This window comes from Cnephaeus nilssonii (assembly GCF_951640355.1).
Source record: "Cnephaeus nilssonii genome assembly, chromosome: 7".
NCBI classification, from domain to species: domain Eukaryota; kingdom Metazoa; phylum Chordata; class Mammalia; order Chiroptera; family Vespertilionidae; genus Cnephaeus; species Cnephaeus nilssonii.
Genome location: NC_137078.1, coordinates 89,083,329 through 89,090,334, shown reverse-complemented (window position 1 = coordinate 89,090,334; position 7,006 = coordinate 89,083,329). Strand labels below are relative to the sequence as shown.

Sequence of the window (7,006 nt, the reverse complement as noted above, 5' to 3'; positions counted from 1 at the left end):
GTGTGCCAGTGTGGCTCAGTTGGTTGAGCACTGAAAGGTTGCTGGTTTGATTCCCGGACAGGGCACTATGCAGGTTGTGTGCAGGAGGCAACCGATCAATGCCTCTCTCTCTCTCTGTCTCTCTCTCTTCTTTACTGTCTCTCTCTCTCTCTCTCTCTCCCCTCCTCCCTTTTTCTCCCTCGCTAAAAATCAATAAAAACATATTAAAAAAGCAAAATAAAATAGAAGAGCAGCCAGCATCATTCTTCCACTTCATCTGCTGCTTGACCACAACTCTGGTGTCAATCCTTTTTAGGGATGTAATGCATGATTCATTTGAAAAAAAAAATAAAAAAGCTGGAGACACCAGAGGGAAGGAAACAAGGGCTACTGATAAGCAAGTGTCTAATAGCCCATATGGAATAAGCTCTCCGATCTGGGGTCTTGAGGGGGAGTACAGGAATGGCCTTTGGAAGGCACAAAGAAGCAGGAAACACAGGGAACTCTTCTTGGTGGCCATCAGAATCGTACAAAAGTTTAGCTGAGGCCAAAAAGCCTAATAAACTCTTTGCTTGTTCTTGAATATCCTAAAAAGGCCCCAAGACATCACCCCTCTTTGACAGATGACAGCACTAAGGCCCACAGGGAGGTAGGCACATCTCTAGTGAGTGACAACATCAGGATGGAAATTTGTGAGTGTTGTCTTTCTTTCCAGCATGTTTATGCTTCACTATGCCTGCTTCCAGTTACTTGAATGTTCTAACTATTTGCATTTGTTCAATGATGTCACAAGAGTGTCAAGCTGGAGAGAGATTACGGAACATATAGAAAGTGTTCTAATAGACAGTGGACTGGAAAGAGAATGAGCTTTGCAGTCAGAGGTACGTTTGAATCCTCATCTCAACCACGTTCTAGCTATGGCTATGAATCCTGTGTTCCTTACTTTTCCTGAGCCTCAACTTTCTCACCTAAAGATAAAGATTTATACCTCATGGAATTTCATAAGGATTCAATGTAGCAATGTATGTAAAGTGTCTTGCACATGGTAGGTGATCAATACATAGATTGTGTTAATGTTATCAAAGTCATTTCATGTCCACCAGAGTTAAGCAATAAGAGAGTACTTTGCTCAGTATCAAATATAAATATAGTTTCATCTCTTTTGGTAGACACCCAAGACCAGGAAACTATGGGTAGTTAAGAAAATAAAATGTAAAAAAAACCCCCACAAACCTTAAATATCTGCAAAATTGAAGAGAATAATCAAGGATGCTGTATATGGATCAGCATATACAGCATCCCTCATGTTGGGTGGTGCACAACATGAGGCTATCGTTTACACAGACTACAATGTGAATGGCGCCCTCTGGGTTTGCTCTGTGTACAAACAACCCAAACAGTCATATGTGGTGGCCCTGAGGATAACAAATGATTAATAGTCTTCAATGCATCATCAGCTGTTTTGTAATAAGAAGGACAGAAAACAAAGATGTCTTCAGGTTTCAGGATTGGAAGGGCCCCTGGAGATTATGTAGTTTAAACCTTCTCATTTTTCAGATGAGGAACTTGAGATCCAAAGAGGGAAAGGGACATACTTTATCCAGCGCAGAACTGGGACAAGCACCATGTTGCTAGGTTCTTTGCTAATTGCCTTTTGTGCTCATGAACAATTATCTTTGTTGGTAGGTGTTAGCATGCTGAACCATATCTTAACACCTCCATGGGAAGGAAGATTTATCGCTGCTTTGCTTCTTGGTCAGGAATAGACTCAGAATGGCTAAGCAAAATTTTGTTTAGTTCTGGGTCTTTGCACTTCAGTATCCTGCACGTTTTCTCAGGGCAAGCCATTCCTGTTGAGCAACATGCCTTCGAATGCATTTTGTTTGCTTCTGTCTTTGACTTGATATTAGCTGGCTAGCTGTGTGGTTTCCTAATACCATCAGACAGGTTGCTAGGCAGTAATCTGAGAACAGTGTCTCTGGAGGCCAACTGAACTCCTTTAAAGTTTGCTAGGGAGAATTGACAAACTTCCAATTGTAATTCAGAAGCAAATAGGCAGGGACATAGTGGGGCCTATGGGAGGCTACAGGAAGCTGATATTGGGCATTAAGTGCCTTGGGTTTCAAATTAATAGCCAGCTATGCATTGCCAATTCATTTTCCCTGTCTTCCATAGTCAGGTATCAGCCAGTAAGTGGATATGTGGGAGGCTGTATGCCACTGGGTGCTGTGGGGGCAGCCAGGAAGGGTAGCTGGTCTCTGTCAGTGGCATAGACTAGAGGAGTTCAGAAAATGGAAAGAGTCCTGAGGTCTGGTGCCTCTGGGAGAGGGCTGTGTGGAGGAATTGAAACTGAGCCATGCCTTGAAAATTGGGTAGGCTTGGCGGAGAGGAGGCAGAAAAGACAAAGAAATAGGGAATGCATTTTGGGTGGGGGAATGATAAGCTCAAAGGCTTAGAGGGAAAATGTACAAGTTATGTTTGGGAAATAAAATATGGAGCAATCTAATTAGAGTAGTGAGAAGTTATGAAAGGAAGTTAGGTCTAGCTTGGAGGTCCTTATACTCCAAGCAATGGGGTTTTGACTTTACTCTGAAGATAATGAAGAGCTATGAAATGTTTATAAACAAGAACAATATAAGATGAAGACAGTATGGCTAACTAACTTCAATTTAGTCTCTGAGGTATAAAATATTTAGATGGACTTGTGATTGAGCTAAAAGAGGATTTGACATCACCCAGAGATGAATATATAGATGGATTTTATATTTCACTTTTTTTGGGGGGGGGGGAGGGGCGTGAGTTCTAGTGGGAAGGATTACTGCATGTTCTTAGGGAGGAAAGCATGAGGTTGTTATAATGAAAGTTAAATATAGTTAGAAGAATGAGAATGGATGCTGAGTAACCAAAGAGGTAGACTGTCCTAGTCATGTGCCTATTGATATCAGCCCTTATCTGCCCTTAAGTGCTAGGCTAAGGCTCAAATTATATTTTCCAGGCTCTCGTACTAGCTGGTTTCTGCGTAGGTTTTGTCAAGGAAAGACAGTAGAAGATGGAGAGAGTAAGCTCCCTTCCTGCCTCTGGATTCTGAGGGCATCTTCTGCAGCAGTGGCAGAGGCCAGCAGCGATGACAGCATTGGCGGTCAACTGAACTCCTTTAAAGTGACAGCATTGGCTCTAGTGACAATGACAACAATGGGTACGGATAGTGACTTCAGGGACAGAAGCAATGACCCGCAAAGTGCAGGCTCCTGGGTTCCTGCTCCAACGGCCAACAAGAGCCTCAGGGACTCCGTGCCTCTGAGCTTTGGGTAACATTTTTGCTCCTTTAGCCGTGGGTGGGATGGCTTCCTGAAGTTCATCATCTCTGGGTAGTCTCCCTTCCCCTCCCCTCCTTTGCTCCTCCTGTTGAGCAACATCCCGTGACAGGGAAAGGACTCAGGACCTGTGCTTCTAATACTCTGGTAGCCAGTTCCTTTATTAATTTGTTCTCTTTGAAATAACTAGACTGGGGAGGGCCTGCTCCTTCAGGATTTCAGTCGCAACCCCTCGGCCAAGTCCTCCGCACTTCTCTTTGGGAACACCTTCATCGTGTTCGCCATCCCCATCTGGTTAACACTGGCGAATATGGCATCTGGATCTTACCCAGTCTGCTGTTCTGTAGAGCGTGATGACCCTTGTAAGCACTTATTGGGTAGCCTTTGCCTACAAAAGTGTGAAATTTGTTCTCAAGCACAGAATAGCACAGAAGAGGGAAGATGCTGTCTCCAAAGAAGTGACTTGAGAACTTTCTGAAGCTGATAATAGAAAGATGTCTCCGAAGGAAAAAGATGAAAGAATCTTGTGGAAGAAGAAGGAAGTTGCTGATTATGAAGCTACAACATTTTCCATCTTCTATAACAACACCCTATTCCTGGTTTTGGTCATTGTTGCATCCTTCTTCATATTGAAGAACTACAACCCCACAGTGAACTATATTCTGTCCTAAGTGCTTCATCAGGTCTCATCGCCCTCCTGTCCACTGGCTCCAAATAGGCCATGTCAGCTTCACCGCTGGCTTTGTATCTAGGGGTGGTCTGTGGTGTATGGAGAAGAAGCCGGGTGGTCGGGATGGGAGACACATAAGATGTTTTTATCGTCTGGAGTTTGAGGGTTTGAAAGACCCAACAAAATGTAATTCAATATTTGTCTATTGGCTCTTTTTTTGACAGACTGTTGAAATTACATGAATTGAAAGAGAAACTCGGAGCACCAGGGCATTTATTAAAAGGCAAGTGTGTCTGGCAATGTGCTATACTCACAAGAGGAGAAAATAACGTGTTTCCTTGATCTGCAGAGGTCACAGTAACCTGGACCGAACTGTTAGCATTTGTTATAGTAGCAAGAAGTAAATAGCTGGTTTGTGTGTTCCAAGCACAATATTACAGCTTTTTTTTGGAATCATAAGTATCAGAATGAATCCTCTTTCTTCCCCTTCCCCCTGTGGGGTGGGGTGGGGTGGGGGGTGGGATTGAACTGCATGTTCACAAGTCTCTGAATTTGTGATTTGAAAGAACTCAAAGTTAAAAGCATTGTTTCTCAAAAAAGAAAAGAAAGAAGAAGAAATACCTAGACTGGTTTTCTTTTCCTTGATTAGATCCTGATTAATATAATACCTAGGCCTGACCATCTTGGCTTAGTGGTTGAGCATTGACCTATGAACCAGGAGGTCAGGGCACATGCCCTGGTTTTGGGCTGGATCCCCAGTGTGGGGTGTGCAGGAGGCAGCTGATCAATGATTCTTTATCATCATTGATGTTTCTATCTCTCTCCCTCTCCCTTCCTCCCAGAAATCAATACAAAATATATTTTTAAAAATATAGTGCCTAGTATACTTTCCTCACTTGGCTTCTAGAAAGGACAACACTGAACATTCCTCCAACCCTATTGGACATTCCTTCTTAGTCTCCCTTGCTGGTTGGTTCCTCCTCTTCAACGTGACTTTTAAAATTGGGGTGCCCCAGTGTAAGGGGCAGAAATAGAATATTGGGGACTAGCTATTAGTTATAAGAAATATTAATCAAGCTCTGTTAACAATGATTGTTTTGTTCTGATTGAAGAAAGCACATTCTAACCTGGCTGGGAGTTGTATGTCCTTGCCCCCAGGACCTGGGAGTCAACCTTGGAATGTGGTCCATTCTCATCTGAGAACTGCCTATTATCATGGAAAGATTAACAACCTTGTTGTCCAAACAATGGAGTCCTGTCCTAGCTCACATTGCCTGTAATCTCTAACCATTAAACCCATTCTTATTCCTTTTGCCTACTTCCCCATGTAATCTTTGCCCTACCCCATATAAGCAGCTAGTTTATAGGGGGTTACAGAGCAGATTTTTGTGGGTGATCTGCTCCTCTCCCATACTGCTAGCATTTATCCTATCTAATAAAAGAGTAATATGCAAATTGACCATCACTCCAACACACAAGATGGCTGCCCCCATGTGAACACAAGATGGCCACCACAAGATGGCCGGCAGGGGAGGGCAGTGGTGGGCGATCAGGCCAGCAGGGGAGGACAGTTGGGAGTGACCAGGCCTGCAGGGGAGGGCAGTTGGGGATGATCAGGCCGGCAGGGGAGGGCAGTTAGGGGTGACTGAGCCAGCAGGGGAGGTCAGTTGTAGGGGACCAGGCCTGCAGGAAAGGACAGTTAGGAGCTACCAGGCAGGCAGGGGAGGGCAGTTAGGGGGGACCAAGTTGGCAGGGGAGGGCAGTTAGGGGCAATCAGGCCAATAGGGGTACAGTTAGGCATCCATCAGGCTGGCAGGGGAGTGGTTAGGGGGTGATCAGGCAGGCAGGAAGAAGTGGTTAGGGCAGTGATGGGCAACCTTTTGAGCTTGGTGTGTCAAACTTCACCAAAAAACTGAGTATAACTCGGGTAGTGTGTCACTTTGAGGAAAAAACTAACTCCAAGACTCTAGTCGCAAATGTTTCATCCTCAGGAGCAGCAAATGTTTCATCCTCGGCATGCAGCCACCTTAGCGGCCGCGTGTCAAAAATGGCTATGCGTGTCAGTGCTGACACTCGTGTCATAGGTTCGCCATCACTGGGTTAGGGGCAATCAGGCAGGCAGGCAGGCAAGCGGTTGGGAGCCAGCAGTCCTGAATTGTGAGAGGGATGTCCAACTGCCCGTTTAGGCCTGATCCCTCGAGGGGTTCCAGATTGGAGAGTGTGCAGGCTGGGATGAGGGACACACACACACACACACACACACACACACACCCCTTGCATGAATTTCGTGCACCGGGCCTCTAGTATATATATAAAAGGCTAATATACAAAGTGTCCCCTTGGGAGTTCGACCGGGAGTTCGAGTTCTCTCCCTTGCTATGAGGTGCGCTGACCACCAAGGGGCGGCATGGAACGAAGGAAGGCCCTGGCCAGCAGCCAGAAGGCCCCGATCCAGACCTGATTGCTGGCCAGGCCAAGGGACCCTACCCATGCATGAAATTCGTGCACCGGGCCCCTAGTTATTGGAATAAATGCTCATATATGATTCAACCCTGACTCTGCCTAATTGGGTCGAGTTGTGCCAGGCAGCTGGGACCTCTTGGTTGTTCAGTTTCACCAGGGCATGAGAACTGTTAATGACTTGCTTGCAAACAGTTAACTTTCCAGTAATGTAAAGATAGAATCTTATCTGTAATACAGCTCTATCATCCAGGAACACAGGAATTAATTTCACTTTACAGGTGGCGAATTTGAAGATTTCTTGCCCTAGAAACCATTTAATTGACACCCTCTTGCTTTCACATGGTTCTACCTCTGAAGCTGAGACTTAATCTCAGATTGATATAGCTAAAGAGGAGTCCAAGAGATTTGCTCACTGCTGGAATATTCCCCATAAAAACCCCACCATCCAGGTTCTCATCACCTTCTTTACAGGTTCAGAAATGGCTTTTTTGTTAAGCCCACCCTGAAATTAAACAAATTCAACAACATAGAGTGTCCCAATAAAGTGCTTATATTTTTCAGATATGAATAATATAAAATG

At 44.7% G+C, this 7,006-nt stretch overlaps 1 pseudogene across 1 annotated transcript; it reads left to right on the top strand.

Moving 5' to 3' along the window:
* Window positions 1-3,028: 3,028 nt before the first annotated feature.
* Window positions 3,029-4,011, top strand: LOC307103524 (translocon-associated protein subunit gamma-like; annotated as a pseudogene). The gene is made up of 2 exons: window positions 3,029-3,037; window positions 3,484-4,011. The product of its transcript is annotated as a translocon-associated protein subunit gamma-like (transcript).
* Window positions 4,012-7,006: the final 2,995 nt, after the last annotated feature.